We start from the raw sequence: 27596 nt of genomic DNA, 5'->3' as shown, positions 1-27596 counted from the left end.
GGTTTGCCGTCTAAACCAATTGGGCCCTGAAATTAAAAAGGGGGAAAGAAGTAAAGGACTAAAACAGGCAAACTATTTAGATTTTGTTTGTGCAACCCATAATCCTAGCCCCAAGAGATCTAGCAGTGCAGTCCTAAACAGAATTATATCTTTCTAAATCCATTGAACTCAATGGGTTTAGAAGGGTGTAATTTGGATTGTAACTAACACGAAATTGAGCAGACTTCAGAGGATGGTAGAAGACAGGAGGGCCTGCCGTGACTTTGTCCATGGAGTCACAAAGAGTCGGACTCAACTGTGCGACTGAACAACAATTTTGATTAGGCTAGCACAGCTGTTGTGCCAATGACTATAAAGAATAGGGCAACCTTTTGTGATTGTATTACATATTGTAGCTTAAGACACACACTCTTGGGAAGCTGTGTCACATTTTGCTGTACAGTTGTCGCATCTGAGTCTTCAATTGTTATGTTTTGTCGGTTACGAAAAATACTTTGTTGACATTTTAACAATACGGTTGCCATCTTAATACTAATACTGCATTATTAACAACATGTTACCAAGAAATATGTTACCAATCTGCTATGGAGTGACATAAAATGACCAAATAAATATGGACACTTTATAACTATGGAATAAAAGTTCCTAACTGTTCAGCTATTTCAAAAAGCACAAGAAAGGTCTAGAAAAGGTTTAAGAAGAAATTATACTGTTTCTCATTTCAGTTGCTAAAGCCCAAAGTCAATAGTTCCTTTCTAAAAAAAAAAATAATACTGAATCTGAGCAGTGTTAACTATCTGCAATTCCTCTGAACATCTTCGGAGCGGAAGATCAGCAATAATGCTCACTGAAATTTTGAGTACTGTCTATCAAAAGGTAATGAGACAGGAGAAAGGGAGGGGATTTTTTCAATGAAAGCTTTAAAGATTTTGTCCAGAAACAGAATTTTGAATTCACAAAAATGAGAGCAAGTTCTATCCATAATAATGTTTCTGTCTGAGAAGGTAAGAAATCCTAAAATATAAACAATCCTTAAAATAGCATTCAGGTTTATTTTCTTTGGGCACAAACTACAGATTTCTGTGAGGTTTAAATGTACAAACTTTTGGCTGCATTATGCCCTTTGCGTAATTGATTCTCAATTTACAGAAAAGACAACTTAAGTTGTGCTGTTTTAACCTTTAAATACCCTTAATATTTCATTCCAGACTTGGATAGTCCAGGCTACTCTGATCACCTCAAATCTTGGAAACTAGGCAGGGTTGGTCCTGGTTAGTATTTGGATGAGAAACCACCAAAGGAGTCCAGAGTTGTACCATAGAGGCAGGCAATGACAAACCACCTCTGACCATCTCTTACCTTGAAAATGTCACAGGGTTTTCATATATACACCATTAATTCTGCTTAATTTGTTGAATATCAGTACCAGCGGAACACCCCAAGAACCATAAAAATAACGTACTGACTGATCACAATTAGTGAAGAAAAGGAAAAAATAGGAGGCAGTCAAATCTTTACCAAGACAAAAAGGGATTCTTTAATTTAATTCTTTAATTTAAAGATTTATCATGGCAGAATTTTCATGGACTACTTCAGAACTTTCAAGTGGACATTAGTCCACAAAACCTTATGCAGTAATAAATTTGTCAGTCTTTTAAAGATGCCATAAGGTTGTTTTTTGGTACTGCAGCAAACTAATAAAGATACTCCTATACAAATATTTATCAATGGATCTTAAGGACTTGGGATAAAGGATGGATCCAGGTGGGCAGCCATGTTGATCTGAAGTAACAGAACAAAGTTGGAGTCCAGTGGCACCTTTAAAAACAACGTTTTATTCAGTGTGAGCGTTCATGGGCCAAGCACACTTCCTCAGACAGAATTTAAGATATGTAAAATTCTGTTTCTGTTTCATTCTATCTGAGGAAGTGTGCTTGGCATACAAAAGCTCACACTCCGAATAAAACTTTGTTGGTCTTAAAGGTGCCACAGGACTCCAACTCTGGGATACAAGAGTTATGGAGGGGGATCACATACCAGCTCAGATTTTCCTTGGAAATAGCATAGTTTCAAGCTTATCTGATAGTTTGGCTGCCTTATCCGCTAACCAGAAGAAACACGTAGGGATATTCAGTAAACTATTAAAATAACATGAAGTAAGATGTTGATATTGAATATTTTAATTTGGATTATACATTTTTTACCTTGAATCTCAGGAGGAATTAATCATTGCTTTTACCGTATGTTCCTTACATTGTCAGAACTGGAAGTTAATTCTAACATCTCTGTAGATTTGACAGTATTTATTTTGTTGAATTATTTGTTATAAAATAAGACAATACATTTGCCAAAATAAAAATAAGGTAACTTTTTTTTTTTTTTTAAAGCAAATTAAATAGCAACATTTTATCTATGGTGTGATTGCAGGCCAACCATTTCTAGAACAGCTGCACTGAGAAGCGTTTAACTTTAGTGATGCTATAGTTGGAAATATATCTTTCATATATAACAGCATGTGTTAACAGTTCCACTTACTGGAAACCCAGGAAAACCTCTTGTTCCAGGTTGTCCCTGAATAGAATGAAGCGGAAAAGGAGATTAGAAGAAACAGATGAGGCAGCAAAATGTGTGACCTAATCACTCCATCAGTCCTCATGATTTCCTACCCTCCATCATCTGCAGGCTGAAAATAGGTCCACTTGTTTTATATGATCTATGGCCCTAACAGTATAAGAAAACAAGAACCACAAGTAGCATTTCTATAGTTTCTGGAAACTAGCAGAGTTCACCAAAAACAATGAAAACTAATTTAAAACATAAACAAAAAAGGGGGAGGAAGGGGAAACTTAACCTAACCTAAATTGAATTAAGCACAAAAAGGCTAAGAAGATGTGATTTTATAGGCCCAGTAATTACAGATAGTGGCCTTGGTGACAGCCTCAATTAAGAATCAAAATGTACAAAGACAATCAGAAATGACTGTAACTGACCCTGACCAGATGCGTTTCGGCCTATTGGTCTTCCTTAGTGGTCAAAGAAATGACATTACAGGATGGCTTCTGACCTTGCAATACAACAATCATTTTGTATAAATTGACCAGGAATAGGTTTTTCTGGAGGAGAAAGGGAAAACAGAACAAACTGAAAGGCCAATAGGCCGAAACATGTCTGGTTAAGATCAATTATGGTGATTTCTGGTTGTCATTGTACATTTTAATTCTTAACTGCGGTTGTTTTTATCTGTTTTTAATCTACTTTGTAATAAATACATGTACATTTTGTATACATGATATATTGTATAATAAATGTATCAAGTATAAACATATAAATATAATAATGATATAATATATATAAATCAATATTTATTAATTTTAAATTTGACTAACAGAACATTAGACCTATACATTTATATCTTCTTAGCCTTTTAGTGCTTAAGCTACTTTCAAGTGAAAGTTTCTCTCCCAAGCAGAAAATTTATCAAGAAACAAAGATCTTTATATATATTTTTCAGTAAATCATAGCATAGCCCCTAACACTGTTTTTCAGAATTACTGATCTTAGGTCCCCCTCACATACACTGTTTCCACTGTGATTGGTATTACCTCTGTGATTGGTGACATTGTTATGCATGCATGGAAATACATCCACTCATGTCATTCAGCATCAGGAAACGATTACAAACTACATAAATTATAGGATTCCTAAAGGGAGGGCATTGTGTGCATGGCTTTATAAACATACCTTCAAGTCAAACCACAGGGGCATCTTTTTTCCATCAGTTGTGGGAGCAGCTGTAGAAATTTTAGCAACCCTATCCAGCAATTGTATAAGTAAATGGAATCTTATATAAATGAAATTAATAGGGATATGATGCCCACATAAAGTTGCCAGTTACCAGTTGGGGCAGGGGATCCCACAGTTTGGACACCCTCCTCCCGCTTCAAGGTTATCAGAAAGCGGGGGAATCCATGGTTACCTGGGGCTCTGGGGGGGGGCTGTTTTTTGAGGTAGATGCACCCAGGGCCTCTCCTTGAAACACCCCCCAAGTTTCAAAGAGATTAGACCAGGGGTCCAATTCTATGAGCTCCAAAAGAAGTTGCCCCTATCCATTATTTCCAAATGGAGGGAAGGCATTTAAAAAGTGTGAGGTTGCTTTAAATGTGACTGCCAGAACTCCCTTCAGAGTTCAGTCGTGGTTGTCACACCCTTGTTCCCGGCTACGCTTCCAAAGTCTCCTGCCTCCACCTCAAAGACCCTAGATATTTATTGAGTCAGACCTAAACAGCAACCACATCAATCTCCAGGTGGGGTAAGTAGCATCGTGGGAGGGTAGACTGTATGGAATTCTGTTCCTACTAAGCTCCTTTCTGAGACGTCACACTCCTCGGACTCTGCCCCTGAATCTCCAGGAATTTATAAAGTTGAAGCTGACAACCCTAATAGAGTCCCATATTCACTTGGCAGCTTGATACTGGCATATGGCCCCTCCTCATCTGGTGAGCCTCTAGGGACTTCCAGCACTGCTCACGGAAAACAAACAATACACTGCTTATGTGTTTCCTGGGGTATTAATGCAGGAAACAAGATGTTATAGGCCAGCCCTGTAGCCAGAAATTTTTTTGGGGGGGAGGGGGGGCAGGACATAAAATTTTGGGTGAGGGGCAGTGGAGTGCTGCTTCTTCCAGCAGCCAGCCTCCGGGCCCCAGCTCTCTATCTCTCTCACGCTCTTGGGGGTAGAAAGAAGAGTCCAGGGAGAGCGGTGGCAGTGAAAACAGGGCTGCGGCAAGAGTTTGGGAGGCAGGGAAGAGCCCAGGGGGAGCGGCGGCGGTGAAAACAGGGCTGCGGGCAGTGCAGGAAGAGCAGGAGAGGCAGGGGAGAGCCCAGGGAGAGCGGCAGCAGCAAAATTGGGGCTGCGGGGAGAGCAGGGGAGGCAGGGAAGAGATCAGGGAGAGCGGCGGCAGCAAAAACGGGGCTACAGGGAGAGTGGGGGAGGCAGGAACGGGGTGGGAAGAGCCCGGGGAGAACAGCGACGGCGGCAAAAACGGGGCCACAGGGAGAGCAGTGGGGAAAGGAGGGGCCACACAGGTGGAAATGGGGGATAGGCAGAAGGGCCGTGTCCCCCCCTGGGCCCCACCGTGGCTACGGGTCTGTTACAGGCCCTGGTCTAGCAGAGTTGTAGTTATTCTCACTTCTAGGAGGGGTGGTTTTTAAATAGTTCCACTGGTCTTCTGTGCAAGGCAGGACCAGAAGAGGTGTTGTCACTATTTTCTGCAAAATCCTGCTTCCAGGAGACACTGGGTGTTTGGTCTACCATACAACGGGATTTTGTAGTAAAGGGAAAGCAAAACACAATAAAAATTTTAGGCCCTTGCATAATACTGTTCCACGTGAAAAGCTTTGTGAGACTGTCCGCTGCATGAAAAAAATGGCTGCTTTAGAGCATGTACTCTATGGCATTATATCCCATGGAGGTCTTTCTGTTCCTCAAACCCTACCCTCTTCAAGGTCCACCTCTAAATCATCAGGATTTTCCCAACCCATGGGTGGCAACCCGATGAGGCACAAAATGTTGTCAGTTTGTGGGCTAAAAAACAAACAATCAAAAAACTGTAGGGGGTGGGGAACTTGGTCAAATCCTTAATGCGGATAGTATTCTGAAGGGGAACATATGGGTGTAAGAATTTTGAAATTATGTATTGTCCTCTCATCAATTGATCACTGATTTCTCACCCCGGTTTCTTCCTTCTAATATTGAAGTTCATGAGAATGGCAAGCCAGGGCCAGACAAAATTCTGCAAAAAAACCCATCAAGTAACAACAAACCTTCAAATGGGCTGACTGGAACAGAGCATGCCTACTGTCTTTGGAATACCGAAAACACTTTAGTCACTTTAAATGGGGGGAAGGGACAGGATTGCCAGATCTGGGTTGGAAAACACTTGAAGATTGCGGGGGGGGGGGGGGGGTGGAACTTGAAGAGGGCAGGGTTTGGGAAGGGGATAGACTTCAATGGGGAATAATGTCACATAGTCCCCCCTTCAAAGGAAGCCATTGTCACCAGGTGAACTGATCTCTGTCACCTGGAAATCAGTTTTAAACCCAGGAGATCTGCAGCAACAACCTGGAGATTGGTAACCCTAGGAAGGGATAAAAACAGAGAAAGGAAAAGAAAGTTGGTCTGCTGGAGCCCTTAACCACTTTTTGTTTTTTGGACAAAGAGGTATCGGTTGGGGAAGAGGCACCATAAGGAAAGCACCCATCATGCCATCAGCTTTTATGGTCTCTGACCACTTTAATCTCAAATGGACAGGATGGATGGAAATTAGGATCTGAGGGAAAATGTTTCTCCCAATCATAATTAATTGCAGTCTGCAGGATTATTTAAACCATGAAGAGGGCACATCCCTGAAAAGTTTATGCCACCCAGGTTTGAGGTAGAGGTAGAAATTAGGGATGTCTGCCCATTTCCATTGCCACTCCAAACTGTCTGGACCACTTACATTCAGGCTTGAACTTCCTGCTTACCTCACCTTGCACCTCAGTATTCAGACCAAGTGTCCTACAATGTCATTCCCCTGAAATTGTATTCTTCTGTGTCCCTCCTCTCTCCTCACTGTGATTCTTCACAGGCCCCCCAAATTTGCCCAAAGATATTCATAAGCCTTTCCAAAGAACTCCAGTTGGTTCTGTTTCTCCTCAGTTCATTTCACCAACTGCCTCCTTTGGCTAACTGTCACCTGCTCTTGGCTGTGTGAGGTAATAATGACATTTAAACCAACCAATCAGAGCAAAGCTCCAAGTTAGGCTCACTATGCTAGTCAAGTAGTAAAAGCTGGCACAAGGCCTGAGGAAGAGAGAAGATTGGATTTATATTTATATCCCACCCTTCACTTGGAGTCTCAGAGTAGCTTCCAATCTCTCTTCCCTCCCTACAACAGACATCCTGTGAGATAGGTGGGGCTGAGAGCTCTGATTGGTCTCCCAGCTTGCTTTATGTGGAGAAGTGGGGAATCAAACCCAATTCTCTCAGATTAGAGTCCATACTGTTAACCACTGCACCAAACTGAGCAGAGAAACTAAATTTTAATCCCGAAATTATATATGGATGATTCCTTTTTAAGATCTGATACGCATGAGTACACTGCTGAATCTGGAAAGAATAAAGTTGTTGGGGGAGGAGTATGTGTTTTCCAATTTCTGTGCAACTGTACGTCAGCTACTGTCACTGTCTTGTTTCACATGAATAATGGGAAATGGAGAGGCCTAAGCAGCACTGCAGAAGGGTTTGATCTGAACCCCAGACAATCTGTTTGATGTTTCTGAATCAATTGTATGTGTTACAGGCTCACTCACCAGTCCTTTTGGTGCAGTTTGCAGTGCCTGGGATCATTTAATAAGAATTCCTGACATAATGGCATGTATTGTCATAAAATGAGGCATTTCATGCTGGCCAATCATGTGTGATACATATGTGTGATCAGGGGTCATTTCCTAGAAAAAGAGGTGCTGGAGCTCATTAGCACAACTTATTTGCATGATTAATTTGTCTATGCCACACACTCCCGATGTCACCAGAAGGTGTACTAAATTATATCAATTCAGCATCTACCTTAAATGCTTCTTGAATTATATTGTCATAATAAAACCTCCCATCATTCTTTTAAAATTACTTTCTCCGATGTGGCCACAGTGGCATTATGAAGATTTCCATCTATCTACTTAACACGTTTTGGTTATTTCCCCATTTTTTTGTGGGGGAAAATATTAAAAATGGCAGTGGTCATTAAAAAAAAATATCCACATACTACTTTTCTCCCCAATGGGGATCTAACATTGTTTATCACATTGTTCTCCCTTCCTCCACTTTATCCCATAACTTCCATGGCAGAGTGGAGATTCAGACTTGGTTCTCCCAAATCGTGGTACTGACACTCTAGCTATTGCCCTACGCTGCTTCTCGGACCTATTTGTCTATATTTTTTACCTCCTTTTCATTTACCCATTAGACCAGGAGTGTCATTTGTTATGAGGGCCTAATCAGACATAAATGAGACCTTGTTGAGCTGGGCCATGCGTGTTCCTATTTAAGATTAAGTAGCATAGAGTTGGTTAAGAGAATTAATAGAGCTTGTGTTAGGGGAGGGGGAAAGTCAAGTCAAGTTATGTCAGAACACATATTTGCTTTAATCATAATTGTTAGTCCAGCTTTAAATCTGCCCCTGGAAGCATTTCTATGAGAAGTAAGGTTGAATGGAAGGAATCCAGAAGTGTTGATTTCTAATTCTGATCAAGTTTCTTGAAGTAAAATACAATCATAATGGGTAAGGAAATCAATAAAATCAGGATCACATGATTTATGCAACCAGTTGGCAATATTCCTAGATATGAGGTGAAGACCTCTAGTTGGAGGCTTTTCAGATTAGTATTATTGGCTGCCATTTTTATTGATTGCTTTATGTATTGTTCTTACTATACTTCAGGCCTTTGTACCTACTTTTGATTGTGAATCATTGCTTTTATGCCAATAAAGGTCTGAACTGAATTGAACTGATTAGGTAGCAGAGATATAAACTTTATAAAGGACACAGACAAACACAATTAAAGATTTTTTAAAAAACATCTTAAAACATACTTAAAACATTAGCACTTGTTGGTCTTAAAGGTGCTTTCTTTGTATCTCTCTCATGAGATCCAGGGAACTAGACAAAGGAAGCTCCGGCTCTTTCCTTCCTTCTCCAGGGGACCAGGAAGGGGAGGAGCTTCAGCCAATAGAAGGAAGAGAGGATTGGTTCAGTAGCTCTGCTGGGTGATTGAGAGAGCCTGGCAAAGCAAGCTCTCCCTCCCTCACCCCCTTTTCCTCCCTGATTTGGCCCCCGGGCCACATGTTTGAAACCCCTGCATTAGACAAATATTGAAGAGATGGTGGCCAAAATTGACCTAAATAAACTCCAACAAAATGAATTATACTTTGTATACTGATTCCCAAAAATCCATTCTTGCTCCAATTATTCCAAATAGCCCTCCCCTTTTAAGTCTCTGTAGAGTTAGGATCAACAGGATTTAAAAAAAAAATCTGGTGGCTATTTCAAGCCACTGGCATTTGTGTCACAGGCAGATATTGTATGGATTGGTTTGTCATTTATTGTTTTAATTGATACTGTTGGAGAGTTGTTGTGGTTTTAACTGTCATTTTCTATGTAGAGAATCACTTTGAAGAATGCATAAATCTGCTCCATCACACATCCTCTTTTCAAGAAAACTGGCCCCAGAAAGGTGTCTTTCGAATTTCCTACCTATCAAACAATATAGGCTCCCTTAGGTAACTAATGGCAAAAACATATAGAAGGTTGCTTTGACATCTGATTCAAAGACAGTAGCCATATGCCATTAGGTCATACACTATACATGTAGGGTTGCCAGGTTTCCCCTGGCCACTGCTGGTGGGGGGCATAGGGTTGCCAGCTCCAAGCTGAGAACCTACTGGAGATTTGGGGGTGGAGCCTGGGGAGGACAGGGACTTCAGTTGTGTACAATGCCATAGAGTTCATCCTCCAGAGCAGCCATTTTCTCCAGGGGAACTGATCTCTCTAGTCTGGAGATATGTAATTCTGGGAAATCCCTCCCCTCCCCTTCCCTCTCCAGATGTTGGCATCCACAAACATGATTTTGGGCAAGTTGCTTATATTTAGCTCATTAGTTTTGCTTTGTTTTAAAAGATATAATGCTATAATTTCTTGTATCAGGTTAGTGGCCTATGCTACCAACTAATGTTTAAATGCGGTTCCAGATCTGTAAAGGCTGAAATCACAGCTCTAAGATCCATAACAAAGGAGCAGCTGCATTACAACCATTCTGGTGGTAAACATAGAAACAAGGCCTTTGGCTCCTTTCTAAGGCAGTTGTTTCCAAACTTTCCAGCTTCAATGCTAAGGAACCCTTTCTCATTTCTCATGAAATTCATATGCATTAACAAAAGAAATTAACAGTGGACATGTTTTAGAGTACATACTCAGAGACTAGCCAGGCCTCTTGTTCCATAGTAAGAGACAATGCAACTCAGCTTCTGCTCTGTTGCAGCTACATACTGTCAGGAAAGGCAAGAAGAAGAGGATAAACTGCCCTTCATGGGTGGCTTGTCTGCAATTACTGAACTTTTCATCGACAGACTCTCTAATATTTCTAAAGAAGCCTAGAATCCCCTAGAACAAAATCTGAAAGCCACTGTTCTAAGGACCCTCCTTATTTCACATTCCTAAAGGACCTTCAAAAACCAGAGAATGAACACCAAAGTCTTTTCAAAGTCCCTTGGAGAATGACAATGGCTATAAAATGTTTCCAATTGCTTCAGTTAGCATGAAGTATTTTTAAAACACAGAATGCTAGTGTGAATGAACTAGTTCTTAAAAAAAATTGTAATATCGCATTTGGTAATATGTGCTTTGGCAGCAACATATAAAACCACCTGGAGTTGTTGGCCTGGGACCAAGAGAAGATAAATTTTATAAATTCTATGGCCTGTCCACTCCAGAGCTTTCTAAAAGGGCAAGAAAGGAAAGACACTCACTAATAAATCTCATAGTGCTGATCTCAGTTTGACCATTGGTACAGGCAAAAAAAGCGCTAAGAATAGCTTAGATGAGGAAACCCGGAAAGGGTGCAACTTGGCTTCTGATACCCTTCTTGTAAACTGCTAGGCTGCTCATTTTGGCTCTTTGGGATGAAGACAATAAAAGGCCAGAGCAAAAGTTCATTCATTAGAGATTGCAAGAAGCATTTAGCTTTCTCTTTCTCAAATGTTGTTTGTATCAAGTTCTCAAGAACAGAACTCTGGGAACTGCCAAATTGCAGACAGCATCTGTTTCTGCCATGCTCAGCACGATGCTTCCCTCAAGCCAGCACACCAAAGTAATGTTAAGCAGCTGAAAAACTCTGGAAGTGCAATTGCTAACATCATCTTGCCTCTAAAAGACAGTCTGGAATCTATTTGTCATCTCACATCTGTCTAAAGTATGCTGTTATTCCTGAGTTCCCTGCATTTCTTTACTATCAAGGTGCTCCTTAACTCCTATCACCCAGTCACCATTAAACTAGATCATTCTGAGATTTACTCAGAGATGGAAAAGGAAGAAGGGGGTGCTGGTTTTGCCTCCAACAGTGATTAGGTCCATCCCAGGACATCTTAAGTAAAATATCTGGCAATAAGTGGTCTCAATATACAGATGACATTTCCTTTGATTTTATAGAGCTCACTCCCAAAGACTGGGCCAGAAATGACAGGTTGCAAGAGACTCATGAGCAGATTGGCAGATTATTAGTGGTAGTGATACCAGGAATAGTCTCTGGGGTGAAAATCCAGGGGCCGAGTATATGGGCTCAGGAGAAGGGAGAAGCAAAGTGTCACTTTCATTACCATCTAAAGGGGGGGGGGGGAGGGAGGACATCCATAAGACCATTAAGTTGTTACCTAACTATACCAATTGGCAAGTAGGTGATATACAATTCCTTACTTAGAGCTAGGAATTGTCAGAATTATCATCTGCACTGATTGTACATGGAATTACTGTATAAAACAGGCATGTTATATTCCTTTAGTACACTGATTGCTAGCAGTTTACAGTGCAATCTATGCAATGTTACACCAGTCTTAATCAATTGAAATCAATGGACACAGGCTGAAGTAACTCTACATTGGACTGTACTATTAGTCATGCAATGGAGAAAAATCATAGGCTACAACTCAAAAGAAGGTGCACTGATAGGTCTATTGATTTCAACAAGCTTAAGCATGCCTAATTCTGCATTGGACTGCAGCCACTGAGTGGTAACATATGAATACTGTAGATTGGTAGTTAATAAGCAGCTATAAATCAGTCTTCTGTTTTGTTTCAGTCAATATATCATAAAGCTGGAAGAAACAGATACCAAGTGGGACGTCTGCCTAAGCCAGAGGAGTAGTAAGCGCCTCCACAGTCCTGGCCAGTAATCAACTTTTCTGTTTGTATTCTGTTTATATTTGCCAGGCCAAGCTGAAATTATACAGTCCCCCAATGAGGCTCATTCTTGATTTATAGAAACAGTACATATGAATCTGCCTTTTACTTAGACAAACCATTGGTCCATCTAGCCTAGTAATGTTTTATCTGACTGGCTGTGGTTCTCCACAGCCTCAGTTGGAAACTTTTCCAGACTTGTTACCCAAGATCCTTAGAAGCCTGAGACATTCTGCCTTTGGGGGGTGGGGCAGGGCTCTACCATTAAGTTCTGACCATTCTCCATTGTTCAGGGGGCAGACAGAGAAGGTATGTCTGACTTTTAAAGTGATATTAAATGATAAAATACAACCACATCCTTTTAGCTTAAGTGGATACCAGATCTGCAGACAATCTCCCTGAGTTATATTGCTGGTCTTATCAAACCTCTTTTGGATTCCCTCAAAATTCCTTAGAAGTTTTGCCTGAGATGCCATACAAACTCACCTAGAATTTCACTGCAGACAAAACTTCTGGAGTGATACTAATGGTCAGAAATTATTCTCTTATATTTTTGAATGCTGCCACAATTCGGGGCAGAGAGATAGTTGTTGAATGCAATGTAAGTAACAATATTACAATCAGCCAATACGTAGAAAGTAAAAATGCTCAGTCCATCTCCAATACAATGAGACAGCAGATTAATAGGCCTTGACGGGACAATGTGGTCTGCCTCAGGGAGCAGGTCTCCAGGAGAAGCAACAGATATTCTTTAATATGAGGCCACAAAATTCTTCTGACAATATTAAGAATGCTACAGCAATTAGCACACAAAATATACTCTTCCTCCTTCCCCTACCACCACATTTGCTATTCATCAGCATCTACAACAAAAACCAAGTGTTCTCAGAAGAAACTCTGCCTGCTTCTTGTTAGACACACTTGCCAGGGGCCTTCAAGAGCTAACTGGGAAGCCAAAAGTAACAACAGTCTGAGCCATGGAGATCTCTTTCACTTGACCCATACTCCTGCTGGGAAATAAAAGTTCTCTGTGTTCCTCAACCTTGCCAGGTCAAGAGTTTTGCTCTTTGCACATTCAATTATGGAAGGGAAAGTAGTTTCTAGGAAACTGACAATTTCTTTCTAACATGATACACTAGAAATGAACGGACCTCAACCATACAAAGTATACTTTGCCTTTCTGCTACTTTGGGAGCACCATTTTAGTGACGTTGGCCTAAGACTGTGGTAGAACTCACAATTTTTTTCTCCCATGGTGAAAAAGATGACACAAATACACACACATGCTTACTTGATTGTTTACACTCCCTTCTTGTTAACTACAGCCATGGGGAAGCTCCTACAAGATGGTACTGGGCACAGACTTCCTAAAATACTCTTGAGAGAACCAGTTTGGTGTAGTGGTTAAGTGTGCGGACTCTTATCTGGGAGAACCGGGTTTGATTCCCCACTCCTCCACTTGCACCTGCTGGCATGGCCTTGGGTCAGCCATAGCTCTGGCAGAGGTTGTCCTTGAAAGGGCAGCTGCTGTGAGAGCCCTCTCCAGCCCCACCCACCTCACAGGGTGTCTGTTGTGGGGGAGGAAGATAAAGGAGATTGTGAGCCGCTCTGAGACTCTTTGGAGTGGAGGGCGGGATATAAATCCAATATCTTCTTCTTCTTCTTCTTGAGTGGCATCACCAAGATAGCTCAGAGTTGCTTTTGCCACGGTCATTGTTAATTTATTCATTGATTTGTACCTATAGATGTGTCCAAAATGACACTGAGATGAGTGATTGATGCAGGAGACTTGTGAGTAATATACAGACCAGGAATCATCCTGGAGGTACCTACTGCATTCCCAGCAACCATGACTGCAAGACTTACAGCCAGTGAGGTTAGGACCCACAAGCAGTGCATTTTGAACAAAATCTGCCAATATAAATTCACTCACTGCTTGAGACATGGCCTTCAGAACTCACTACGAACTTGTGTCGTTGGATAGAAACATCCCATTTCTCCCCACCCACCCACCCCCATGGCATAAATCATTTGCCCTCTGACAATTCACATTACCAGAAGAAGTTGCACAAAAGCAATTTATAGTTCAAAGTAGATACAAAGAGCACCCAGGCAAAGGAGACATTTCTAGCTCAAAGGCAAGGATGAATACTATGCCAAACTGGTATGGCCTATTCTGTTGGGAACAGAAACATTTCTTTCCCTTTTAAATATAGGAGAGAAAGCCACTGGTAAGGCCAGCTTTAATTTTTCCCTGAGATTGAAGTACTTTCTCACCAACATACTCTGCAATTTCAGTATAAACACAAATCTGACCATTGGTGAAAATCACATCATAGTAGGTTACAGGCCATTCTGAATTGACCCAAGTAACATCTTCAAACTCCATAGTATCTTCTTTTCTTTTAATTTGTCCCACATCCTATACTATTTGCAGGAGGCATCTTACCGGAGGACCACGGGGACCAATGATAGACATGCCAGCTTCTCCGGGGGCTCCCTGCAGAGAGTGAAACAGCAAGAAAGAAGCAGAAAACATGTGTGAAAAAAAAGATTGAAATAAGATAGGGAGTAAATTGGTGGGGGGGGGGGGGACATCACAATAGGTGGTAGCACTAACCATTATAATAAAACAGTTAAGTGAATAACAGCAGAGTGAGAGAAAATTTTGGATTTGGCCAAATAAACGATGAAAGAAAAGAAGTTTACAAAGGAAATTAAAACCAACATATTTGTGAGAGACTGATTAAAAACATGTTTCTTCCTCTTAAAACAGCAGGTTCTTCTGGCATTTCCAACCAAGAAAGGGAGCCATTTTGAATCTATTCTGAAATCAGATCAAAGCACTACTCTGGGTTCCTTGAGAGTGGAAAGTATAATCCCACTGTGTAGTTTACAGATGCTATTATCCAGTGCCAGATTTGTCTTGTTCCTAGTTATCATTCTTGTCTACTAGGAAGCCTCATCTCCCCTAATCAGGGGGATTTAATATAAGTAGAAGTTAAGCTACCATGTTTTGTAAGAGGCTACAGGAATTCCAAAGCAAAGACAGCCCTCTCAGCACACACATGTTAGTTTTGCTTGGGGATTAGATGTTCTATAGAATTTCTAATTTTGACAGCACCAATAGTCCTGCAGCAATTCCCCTGCCCCCCCCCCCAAGATGATATTGCAGTTCTGCTACAATGGGGAAAATCAAATTCAGTTAATTACATTCTTTCTGTAACAAAATTGTGACTAAACATAGGTAAGCAACTTGGTCATCCTTGTTCTTGCTTTGAATTAGCAATTTTAGTGCTCAGTTAATTAGCAAATTAGTGACCACACTATGCATCAATCATTAAGGCCACATCTGCTGTAGACATTTTGAACTCCTTTGAAACTAGTTATATGACCACTATTTCTCCCAAGGAATCCCAGGAACTATATATTATGGGACTGGTAAGGATTATTTGTTAAGAGTACCTTAGCTTTTTCACTACAGGGTTTCCCAAACTCCCCCCGCCCCCGTGGCCCGGTTATTTTGACACCTCTCCTTCGTGGCCCACTAAAATTTGGGGGTGGTGCCAGGAGACTTTGGGGGTGGAGCCAAGAGACAAGAAATTATGTACAAACATGCTTAAAACTCTTCCTAAACTCTTGTTTAGAAAAGGTAGGAGAATAGGGGGATTTTGAAATGCAATTTTAAAAATAAAAATCAAGAAAAAGCACAAGGGTCACAGGGAAAGAAGACGGGGGGGGAAGAATGACAGAGAGAGAGAGGAAGGAAGGAAGGAAGGAAGGAAGGAAGGAAGGAAGGAAGGAAGGAAGGAAGGAAGGAAGGAAGGAAGGAAGGAAGGAAGGAAGGAAGGAAGGAAGGAAGACAGAGGAAAAGACTGCCTGACAGAGAAAGAAAGAAGGAAGGAAGAGGGGAAAAGACTGCCTGACAGAAAGGGGAGGGGTAATAAAGCAAATAGGGTTGTTTTCCGGCACCCTTCCAGACATTGAAATTGACCTGAGGTGGGGATGGGAGGGAGGAGGCGGAAACTAGGCATTTGTCTCCCCCCACAGTGTCCTGCCTAGCTTGCCCCCCTCCTCCTCCCTCCCTTCCCCACCCCAGGTCAATTTCAATGTCTGGAAGGGATCCACTCTGGGCTGTGTAAAGGCAACCCCCCCCCCCCCCGTCGAAAGAGATCACTCAGCACTGGGCAGGCCAGCGGAAGCAGGAACCAACCCCATTCCAAAAGGGGGCTGCTGCTGCAGAGGGTAGAGCCGAGCCCCAAAGCCAGTCTCTCCCCCCCACACCGCATGCCTGATCAAAGGGAAGCCATGAGGAGGCTAGGGCTGCTTCAGCAGGACCCAGCTGATTCTAGCATGCTGAAGGAGGCTTCTCCCCCTCCCCTTCCAGAAGGGAGAGAGGGACGAAACTCCTCCTCCTCCAGCCTGCTCTTCCGAGAACGTCAAATCAGGCCAGTCCCTGTTGAAGTGGGTAGGGCCTCCCAGCTTCCTCTGATAGCGTGGATGGGGGAGGGGGGCAGAGAACGGCTCGGGCGCTGGGGAAAGGGAGGGGACGGGCCCTGGCAGTGGCGGCAAGCCGAGGCTCCTCATGCGAGGGGGGGTGTGACTGAACGGCGGCACTGCTCCAAAGGGTAGTGGGGGCAGCAGCAGTGAGGGGGGGTGTCAGAGGGCAGGGAGTGGGGGCCCGGCTGCTTACAGGCCGCGGACCGGTCCCAGTCCGGGACCTGGGGTTTGGGAACTTCTGCACTAGACTATAGTTCCCAACATTACTTGATTGGGGGATATGGCAGTTAAAAAGCTTTGAAACAGATTTAAATCTGGAGAAGAGATAGCGGCCTTCTTTCCACATAGTCTCTGCAGTGGCTGGAGCTGCTGAGCACAGCCCTTGCCTGCGTCACATGGCTAATGCCAATAAGCCAGTGTGGTGAAATGGTTAGACTGTCAGACTACGATCTGAGAGCCCCAGATTCCAATCTGCTATGGAAACCTGGTAGGTGACCTTGGTCCAGACCCTCAGCCTAACCTACCTCACAAGGTTATTGTGAGGATAAAATGGAGGAAAGGAGAATGATACAAGCTGCTGTGGAGAAACGTGAGGCATAAATGTAGTAAATAAATACATGTCAGAAGTTATAGGTCACCTGGAAGGAGGCCATGCTCTGGCTCCTACAGAGAGGAGTTTTGCCCAAGGTTTCAGGGGAGTAAGGGAGTGAGAAATGAACCAGTTTCTTTCTAATCTGCTACAGATAACAGGTTTTGGTTGACCACTATCTACTTCATGAAGTTCAGCAGTATGCAGCAGCATTTAACTGCTTTGGTTTGCTAGGTGCATGATGAGTTTCCGGCTTGACAGTCAATGAATACCCTCTTGCTGGCACCCTCTCTGGATTTATTTCAAAATTGTGATTGATTATAAAACTCTTTAAATGAAATCCTCTGCCAGAGCTCTATCCAGGTCACAAACCCCAAAAGCATTTGTTAATAGCAATCATATTTCATGTAGTCAATAAAATTATTTAGGTTTCTTTTGAAGGGGCTGTGTGAAGGAATGAAACTCAAAACAATCTGACTGTAGTATTGTCTTGTCATCAGTTGTGAAAGGAAAACCAGTTGAGAGACTGAGAGGGAGGCTGAACTATATAGGGGGAAAAAACCCCAACCCTAACAGACATTTCTTTTTCCATATGAATGAACTTCCTCTGGTCATTCTGGAACCTCCTTTGGATTCCAAAAGACTTGGTTTCAGTGATGAACTTACTAACATCAAATGGTCTTTCACAGCTGCTAAACTTCAGGGACTCCAAAAGCGGCCCTATATTATACTGTAACCTCATGCACCATCATGATACCACTGAGCTGCATCGGCACAGGGGTTTCTGCATGTGTGCCACTTGTCACGTTCTTGAAACCTCCTGAAACTCTGACAACATGTGCAGAAATCTAGCATGTCCCTGTTCTTTTCTCAGAGCAGAACTGTAACATTTGCCGTAAAATTCCTAGTTGTCCAAGGATAGGGCAAAAGACTTAATAATGCTTTTTGTTTTTTGAAGGTTCTTCTTGTGTACTTCTTCAAATGCCTCTTACAATGTAATTGACACAAGTGGCTTACTTTATAATCCCTCATTTAGGAAGCAGCCCATTGTAATGCTAAAACAATTATAACATTTCCAAAAATCATAAATTGCATGTGACTTTCATTATGGGTCTAAATTTCTCAAGAAAGCCTTAATCCCTCTAGTGTAATTGTGTACAGTACTGTACATGGCAGCCACTTACATACACACACATTTTGTAACCTTCATATGAATAACAAAGGAATCAAGCAAACCCCCCCCCCCCCTCTTTTCAAACCACATGTTGCAATTGCTTTTGCTCAGGGGTTCATTCAGTAGCAGTCGATTCCAGGCATTTAAATGGGCAAACCTGTAAGCAAGGTCAAACACTGACTGGAAGGCTGAGCTGTTATATCACCAAGTGTAATAATAGCCATTTGACATCAGAGGCTATAGCAACTCTTGGTGGATTCAGCACTGATTTTGCCACTAGGTGATTGTCTAGGACACCACTTGTGAGAAGGCATCATTACTGCAGTAAGAGTGAAACATTCCCTTCCCAGCATCACCTTGGTATAGTCTTAATGAGCTCTGTTATGAAAAAGTTATTCTCTGCTCTATTTGCCCATTTCAGTCCTGATGGCCTCTGGGACACTTACTGTTCTGATAATATATAATATTAGTCACACCTGGCTTTCAGAAGGAGCTGGAAAATAAATCTGCTGGTGTGTGTGTGTTTTCCCCAGACAGTTGCTGAAAGAGTTTCCACAGAAGGCCTGAATTTTGGAAATTTCACAATGTTGATTGTGAATCTGGGACCAGTTGTGCTCTATCTTTTGATCCTCTGTAACAATGGCTTAACATGTACATATGAAAATAAACACTTTATCATGGAGATACTATAAATCTCAAGTGTTCTCTCCTCCCACCATTAAAAAAACCCAACCAAATAACGAAAACAATGTCAAATTTTAAACCAACCAAAACAGCACAGAAGCATACAAGCTTTCAAGCATTGTTTTCTAGCATTTTAGCTGTTCATTTTTCTTGCAAAAAGGACCGCATCGCTTTTGATTTTGGATTTTTCTTTGGACCAAATATGTAGCTCCTTAAAAATGCTGAAATAATCAAGGATCAACCTTGGGAAAAGCTTAGATGCTGACCAACTTATATGATCCGAAGATACCAAAATTCCATGTCCTGGCACTGGTTTTTAAAAGTATTTCATGTCATTTAGCATGCTTTCTTCACAGCAGGTTGACAGGGTCTCTGAATAATGAACTGTTTTGTGTTGTTTCCTTGCAGGAGACCCCTGCAACAAATATTTTCCTATGTGTCTCTGATGGGATGCAACTGTCTTGGAAACACAGAGTGCTGCTGACTGACACGCAACATTCCTGTGGCACTTGAGAGAAGCTCTGGGTTTCGTTGAGAGTAAAATGAAAGAAAGGATTTGATCCTTTCATTTCAAGATGTTTGGGACTACCATTTGCCTTAGACCAAATGAGGAAAGAAATGATGTAATTGGTTTTTTTCCCATAAATGGAGAAAAAGAAAAGCCTACCACAGTATATTGGGGAGGGAGGTGTGCTTGCCCCTCCCACCTGCTTTCCTCAGCAATGTTACAAGACTTTCCCCTTAGATTATAGAGGGACTTACAAAGGTCTGCAATCAGGGGACTACGGATGTAGCCCAATAACCAGCATCTGGGCTGAAGCTGTCCAGGACACAGCTGGTGCAGTTAACCACATTCCCAGATGTAGGTTTCCTGGCCACACCAAGAACAGCTGTCAGCAATGAATAAGAAAGCAGCTCTCCAAAAATGCCAGAAAGGTTCAGCTGCAGATGTTGAGTTTGCCTGGCCATCCCTATAAATAAGTTCTAGCAATGTTAGTATAAATTACAAGTAAACAAATCAAAACCCATCAGCCTTAGAACATGTGTGGGCTCTTTCTACAAAGTGAAAAACCCCACCCAGGCATTTCTTATTTGCAAATATTAATTTGTGTAAAGTACATACCTCTAAAATTAGCCACCGACTAGCACAGAGAATAGCAGGAGAGGGGGGGGAGGCATTGGTAACTGGTATAAAACTAACCAACTGGCAACCTACGGTATTTTTCAAGGCGAAGCCAATGGGTATTTCCAGATCTGTCATTGCAACTAGTCCATAAGGAGAGGAGGTTTCCCCCATAAGATGAAAGCAATGCTTGACAAGCAATGAGCTAAAAAGGGCTGACTCACCTTCTCTCCATGTTGCCCCTTTAGTCCCTGGGTCACCATTTACAGCAGTCGCAGCAGCCACATGCAAGAGGGTGAAGGGGGAGAGAAAGAGAGACACAAACACAGGAGTCAGTGTTAAGACACACTAAGCCCCCAAACAACATAAATGCACACATAGGCAACCCCTTACCTTAAACATGCATTGTTTAATGCTCACACACAAGCACAGAGAAGCATGAAACTCAAAGCATGGAAAAAGCTATTCCTCAAATACACCAACTGGAGGTATGAACTACAGGTCCAAACTGCAGGACTAACTTGTCCCAATATATATTTTTAAAATCCTTCCCACACATAGAAAACTATCACATCCAAGAGATAAGATCCAACTTAGTCTTCTTTCTGACATGCTAGGAGTTTTTTGGGGTTTGTTTGTTTGTTTTTTTGGGGGGGGGTTGTTGCTGGAGCATTCTAGTGTGAGGCCTCCCCAATCTGAAGTCTGATTATTGGTTTGTCTAGAGCAGGGGTGACAAAACTTGCTTAATCTAAGAGCCACACAGAATAAATGTCAGATGCTTGAGAGCCGCGAGGAAGGAAGGAAGGAAGGAAGGAAGGAAGGAAGGAAGGAAGGAAGGAAGGAAGGAAGGAAGGAAGGAAGGAAGGAAGGAAGGAAGGAAGGAAGGAAGGAAGGAAGGAAGGAAGGAAGGAAGGAAGGAAGGAACTTTAAATGTATTCTCCAAGCTGCTGGCTGGCTTGGCTTGGAGAAGTGATTTAAAGAGAGAAACGCCATTTCCAAGCCAGCTGATGGGGTGGTGGGGGCTTCAAGAGCCACAGAATATGTGTGAAAGCATCACATGTGGCTCCTGAGTCGCAGTTTGGCTACCCCTGGTCTAGACAGTCTACAGAATCTGAAGAAGGCAGCGGTTGCAGCTGATGCTAGGAACCAGGGATGGGCACAGACCCGAACACCAAACAAAATCTGGCCCGGACTTTACCTTGTTCGAGGTTCGAAAAGTTCGGTTCGAAAGTCACATGTTCAGACCAGGAAGTCTCCGAACTTTCTGCCCAGTTCGGAACCTCTTGTGCACTCTTGGCAAAGAAACTCCATCCATGGAGTTTCGTGCTGAAAAGTGGGTATGTGGGATATTTCCAGCTATCGAGGAATCAATAGTGACTGTCTGAAGCTGACAGGCAAGTCTGATTTCCAATGACAGGCATTGATCTGACTTCCTCAGGATGGGGGGGGGGTGTATATAATCACTGGAGGCGCATTCCTGTCCTCTGTTTGCATCTGATTTTCGCAAGTCTTGTTTTCCTTGTGCGTAAAAGAATATCTTTTGGTGGAGTGAAGGGGAGAGGAATTACTGGGGTGGGTGGAGAAACCTGTTGAATCTCCTGGCCTCTATACAAACCATCAGAGTGAAAGCATCACTGCTCTCTTTTTTCTCCTTTCCTTGCAATCAGAGCTACATTCCCCCCCCCCCCCTCGCTGCCTTTTTCTTTGCTGTGAAGAGTGGGAAACATGGATAGATTTTTTTTTTATTTTAAAACATGTTTTGGGGGTGGACTTTTCACTTTTGTGGGTTCTTAAAACTGCCCTTTCTCTGCATGCTGGCTGTGGGGTCCCCTTTCTGCTCCTGCAAAAAGCACCCCGTTTCTTCCTGCGTTGCTTGAGTCTTTGCCTGGGGGGTATCCTCTCCCACTCAGGCACCCAAACTACCTACAGATTTCTGGGGGGCTTGGCTAACTGCCCTCTTCCCTGATTGTGGGGTCCCCTTTCTGCTCCTCCAAAAAGCACTTCATTTATTCCTGCGTTGCTTGAGTCTCTGCCTGGGGGGTTTCCTCTCTCCTCTCCCACTCAGGCACCCAAACTATCTACAGATTTCTGGGGGGCTTGGCTAACTGCCCTCTTCCCTGATTGTGGGGTCCCCTTTCTGCTCCTCCAAAAAGCACTTCATTTATTCCTGCGTTGCTTGAGTCTCTGCCTGGGGGGTTTCCTCTCTCCTCTCCCACTCAGGCACCCAAACTATCTACAGATTTCTGGGGGGCTTGGCCAACTGCCCTCTTCCCTGGCTGTGGGGTGCCCTTTCTGCTCCTCCAAGAAAGCATCCTTTCTCCTCTGCCCAAACATTCTCTTAGCTAGTCCACCAGTGCTCCCTCCCACAGCTGTGCAGTAAGTCCTGGTAGGATGGAAGGCTTGGCCCCAATCAGTCATCATGTCGCCAGGGCTGGGTGGCTGGTCCCAGGAAAACACAGCCACCTGCAGCCATGTGGGTGGTTCCTGGGGAGGTACTTTGGGAGGTCCACACTGTAGTGTCTCAAAATGGTAAAGGACAACTCCCCCAAAAACAGTTTCCAGGAGATACCTTGCTTGGTGGTGTGCTACTTGGATCCCCCCAAATCTGACATGCATGTAATATGTGGAGGGTCACCCAGGGAGGAATTGTGTGTGTTGAAGGCCTCTAGCTCACCCAGGTCAGTTTTTGTCACTCCTGAACTAGCAGAGGTGACATCCCTTTGAAAAGCACTGCGCTGAATGACCTTTTTTAGGGGTCTGTAACTTAGCCCCCCGAAGTCCAATGTGAACCAAACTTGGTGGGTACATTGAGGAGAGTGATCTGGAGACAACCTGCCATTTTGGAACCTTTTTAAAAACCGGACCAGTTCGTGAACTGGTTCGCGAACCAAGCTGTGGTTCAGTTTGCAAACTGGTCCAGTTCTGTTCGTGAACTGAACCAGCATTTTCTGGTCTGTGCCCATCCCTACTAGGAACCAATCCCAAAATGGCATGTGTTAGCTATAAGCTCACAGGGTTAGCTAAGCTGGCCCAAACTTGAGCTCACAAGTCACTGATGCAGAAGCAGCAGCACATATGACAAGGATCTGTAGACTTCTAGCTATTGAGAAAGACTGACTCTTGGACAGGGTCAGTTCTGAAGGCCTTGCTCAAACTAATCATGGTCATAATAACCATCCAAACAAAGACATCCATTTGGGATGCCAACAAGTCAGTGTGATGAAAGACCAGACATAATTGGAAGGTATTGTACTATAAAGCAGATTAAATTAGTGAAATAATCTTACAGCACGGCATCACACAACAGTGTTAGCAGTATATAAGAATAATTTTCTCTTCCCTTGCCTCCCCACAATTCTGTACTATGGTAATATTGAAAGAACTATCTCAGAAAGAGCAGGCTCTGATATGAGTGGAGACCAAACGCCTGCACAAAAGGAGAGCACTGGAGAGGTTACACAAACGGATGTAACTGAATTCCGTAGCTGATCAATGGGACATGACACTCCTCAATCAGTGAAAAGTTAAAATAGGACTTAAGTGGGGAAAAACTGTTGTGTTTTCATTTCCAAGGATAGAGAGGAAAGCCTCCCCAGAGAACTTGTTTTATTGCTGATTTGCTTGTATACTTATGGCTTTTTACTAACATCCAATTTAAAGCCACTACTCTCTAATTTAAAACTACTGTTCTCAGTGGATGTGGTAACTTTTTCTCCCTCTTTGACAACCTTCCACGTATTTGGGATCCCTCAGCCTTTCTTCAAAAGCCTTGGCCTTCTAAATATTTCTGAAGCTATACTGCAAATTCTCTACAATTTGTCAACAGTTCCTTAAGTTCTGGTGCGCAGAACTCAGCACAGAGCTTTTGATACAGTGTGCCTTTATCCATCTTGACATAAAGATATATGCAATATTATAAAAATCACACCCATTATGAATCTTCACCTCATAGATCTTAGGGGCACTTTCCTCTGCTTTATCAGAAATACCATCAGTATTTGAACAACTACCTGGACATCAAATGTTCATCACTTTCCTGGTGTTTGGTAAATTGAAAAAAAACAGTAACTTTTACTGGGGTCATCATAGGGTACATTTTTAAAATGCTGCACTATAGTGGATCAGTTGTTTATTTTCTTTGAAAGCCCATAGTGATTTTTACTTCCATGCCAAATCAACACAATATGGCACAATGATGGAGTCTGGTGAAACACTGCAGTGTTATTACCCATGTCAAAACGTATCTACTGTCATTTTTTAAAATGACCAATGGATATTCCTGAACATTTGGAAATGTCTCAGATGTTTGGCCGTAATTTAACTACCCTATATTCTGCATTTCTGAACAAGATTTTGAGCTTCAAAATAAGGCCTACAGTGACTATTGTAGATAGAGTCTGTGGCAATGATTGACAGCACATGCTTAATGGGAAATGTGACACTGGATGGGTGCAATCCTACCCCCAGAGACAGATTTATTTTTACAAGTTGTGTGTAGATAGATGCCAATATATATAATCATTCTGCAGAATTGCAACAAAATCAATTACTATTGTGCAAGCACCACTTGTTGATTTGATATGGATTGCCCCTCTAAATGACATGTTTGGTGCAACTTGTTCTGACTTGGCAAGATTCAGTGTGCCTTGACTTGAACTGAATCTTACCATGTTAGAGGTCGTATTATGCCTAACAGCATATCAGGGGGAGAAATGAATGTATTTAACTAAGCTGGAAAACAGAATACCAACTCCTGAGTTTATTTCCGTTACTGAACCAAAGGGGCAACCATGCATTATCTTCTGGCACCTTACCAAATATATGGCAATTTATCTCTCTTCTATTATTGCTAATGGCCAATTTGAATAATGCACATTTACAACCTGCTTCCTTTGTTTATTGATGGTCTGGATGAGTTATTTTGTCAACATGGATGCCAACATTTGAGATTATTTCATAGGCATATGGTTGCCTGAAGTGCATCCAACTGCATGTCCAAGGGTTCGTTTCAGTCATCTTCAATAGCATGAATACAGATACTAAAAGCAGCTAGCAGGCTATTTTGTAATAGCATCATTTCTCTATATATGTTATTGGAAATAGATCTCCTGCTCATGCAACTATATGCACAGTGGCAGATAACACATGAAAGAAACTGTGGGGTTTAGTCTGCTAGATCTAAATGCAGATCTATTCTTACAGTATAATTGCTTAACTACAGGAAGGTATCAGAGCTCACTTTCAAGCCTTAGTTCATTTTGTAAATAGAGAAGAACCCAGCGAAGCTGACACATTATAGGCTTTGGAAGAACCAAAGTATGGAAATCAAGAAAGCACAGGGAAGAATCTGCTAAAGAGCAGGCTGCAGAGGCACCTTTGGGAGGTGATATAACAATAGAACAGTTACTACTCAACTCTTCTTCATTGTACTGATTATTGGTTTAAATGTGTAATGTTACAACTTTGTAGTCCCAATTCTGCTATTTTGTCCCATTCAAATGATTATATTTATACATCCTTTCCCACCTACTGGAAACATCTGAGATTAATAAATTTTAGAAACACTTCTCTGCAAGAGATTAATACGTTTTAGAAGCAGCTCTCTGCTGTCATTAATATCTTTGTTCTCAGTGAAAACTTCATTTTATATGTATTTCTTAAAACAGACCAGAGCACTTCCATGTGGTATATTTCACTGCATTTCTATGTTTAAAAGTTTCATATTAATTTTATTGGTAAACTAATTAAGAGCATCCATATTTTATACACAAAACAAAATTTAGCCATTTAGTTCCTCTATATCTCGCTTGCAAATTAGATCTCAGCATTAGAACAATTTTAACGCAGCTACGATAATTTACCTAAAATTATTAAATATATATCACCCCACCCCAAAGGGACCTCAGATAGCAAAGGATTTGGATGCAGTTGTACCAGGTAGTTGTGAAAAGTTTTAGACTCACCCGTAGTCCACGGATCCCCATAGCGCCTTTGTCTCCCTAACAATTAATGCAAAATCAAAGGGCAGTTGGAAATGAACATGTGTGTTGCTATAAAGTGAAACAAATGAACTTCCATTTGTAGCTTTATGAATGCACTGATTAGTTTATAATGTATATCATACTTTTATGTGTGACTATATTGTGGATTATGCTAGCAAGGCTTCATATTTATATATTTGCATGTGTCTTTCTTTGTATGCATTTCTGAACATAATCTATAACCATGCAAGTATAGTTGTGCATGAGATTTATGAACAAACTCACATAATAGATTGTGTCATAATTATATAGTAATATATTACATACATACTTGATATCATTGCCTTACATACTGGGGTTATTGCTTTCAGTATTCCTATTTCATATTCTAGTTCTGACATATATATTTCAGTGGTTCTTAAACTGTTTTATACTTTAGACTTCAATTAACTTTGCTTATTCTTTCTAGACCACCACACTTTATTACTCAACATTCCCATGGTGGGGGGTTACTTCATTCTGCATTCTTCCCCTTGGTCACAAATATATGGGTATACAGTGGAGAACAACTCACACACTGATATTTTACAAAGCTGAAAAGGCAAGCAGCTTTTAAGTTTCACAAATTAGCCTATAAAACGACCATTGGTACTTACCGTGAGGGGTCATTCTCCTCTGAGTACAGGAGGACATCTTGGGTGCTTTCCACCATCTTGTCAGGGAGGCAGGAAATAGAATAATTCTTCTTCCTCTTCCTTGACTCTGGAGCACCCAGATCTCCTCAGTTGGGATACTCCGATAAGCAGTCTCTAAACTATCAGCCTTACTCACAATAAGGAAACAGTAATAACAGTAATAACAGTCAGTTAATATGCAAAAAGCATAACATAAGGAACTGTAAAGAACTGTAGAACAGCAGAAGAAAATGGAATAGATATAGCAGAATAGACCCTAGTATGAGTGATGCAACGTGGTGGGCAAGATGTCCTCCTGTACTCAGAGGAGAATGACCCCTCACAGTAAGTACCAATGGTCATTCTACCTCTGAGTCAGAGGCCATCTTGGGATCTCCTATAGCAGTAAATTAATGACTGGGTGGGGCATCGCTCTCTTCTAGGACCACATGTTGTAAAACCTTTCTGCCAAATGCTGCTTCTGCTGAACTGTAGTTTAATTTGTAGCTTCGGACAAATGTTGAGATAGAGGACCATGTTGCGGCCCTGCACACCTCATCTACCGAGGCATAATTGTTAAAGGCTGCGTTAGTTGCAGCACTTCTAGCTGAATGTGCTGTAATACCTCTGGGTACTTCTAATTTCATTGCTCTATAGGCTTCCACAATACATTGTTTAATAGCATAGCTGATGGCTGAAGTTGACATCTTTTGGCCCAATCTTGGTTGTGCAATGTTAATGAACATGGCATCTGTTTTCCGGATTGGTTCAGTCCTGATTAAATATGCTTTTAGACAGTGTCTGACATCTAAGTTATGCCACATTCGCTCCCTAGGATGTTTAGGGTCTGGACAAAATGATGGCAAGTGAAGTTCTTGAGA

The 27596-nt window shown here is 42.0% G+C and overlaps 1 long non-coding RNA gene across 1 annotated transcript; it reads right to left on the bottom strand.

The window, feature by feature from the left end:
* On the bottom strand, nucleotides 1-26060 carry LOC132573608 (uncharacterized). The gene is made up of 5 exons (XR_009555552.1): nucleotides 26024-26060; nucleotides 20285-20311; nucleotides 14440-14490; nucleotides 2536-2571; nucleotides 1-26 (listed from the first exon to the last, which is right to left on the bottom strand). It is a non-coding gene; the product is annotated as an uncharacterized LOC132573608 (long non-coding RNA).
* Nucleotides 26061-27596: the final 1536 nt, after the last annotated feature.

The sequence above is a fragment of the Heteronotia binoei genome, chromosome 6 (assembly GCF_032191835.1).
Source record: "Heteronotia binoei isolate CCM8104 ecotype False Entrance Well chromosome 6, APGP_CSIRO_Hbin_v1, whole genome shotgun sequence".
Lineage (NCBI taxonomy): Eukaryota > Metazoa > Chordata > Lepidosauria > Squamata > Gekkonidae > Heteronotia > Heteronotia binoei.
This window is presented reverse-complemented; position numbering and strand designations above follow the sequence as displayed.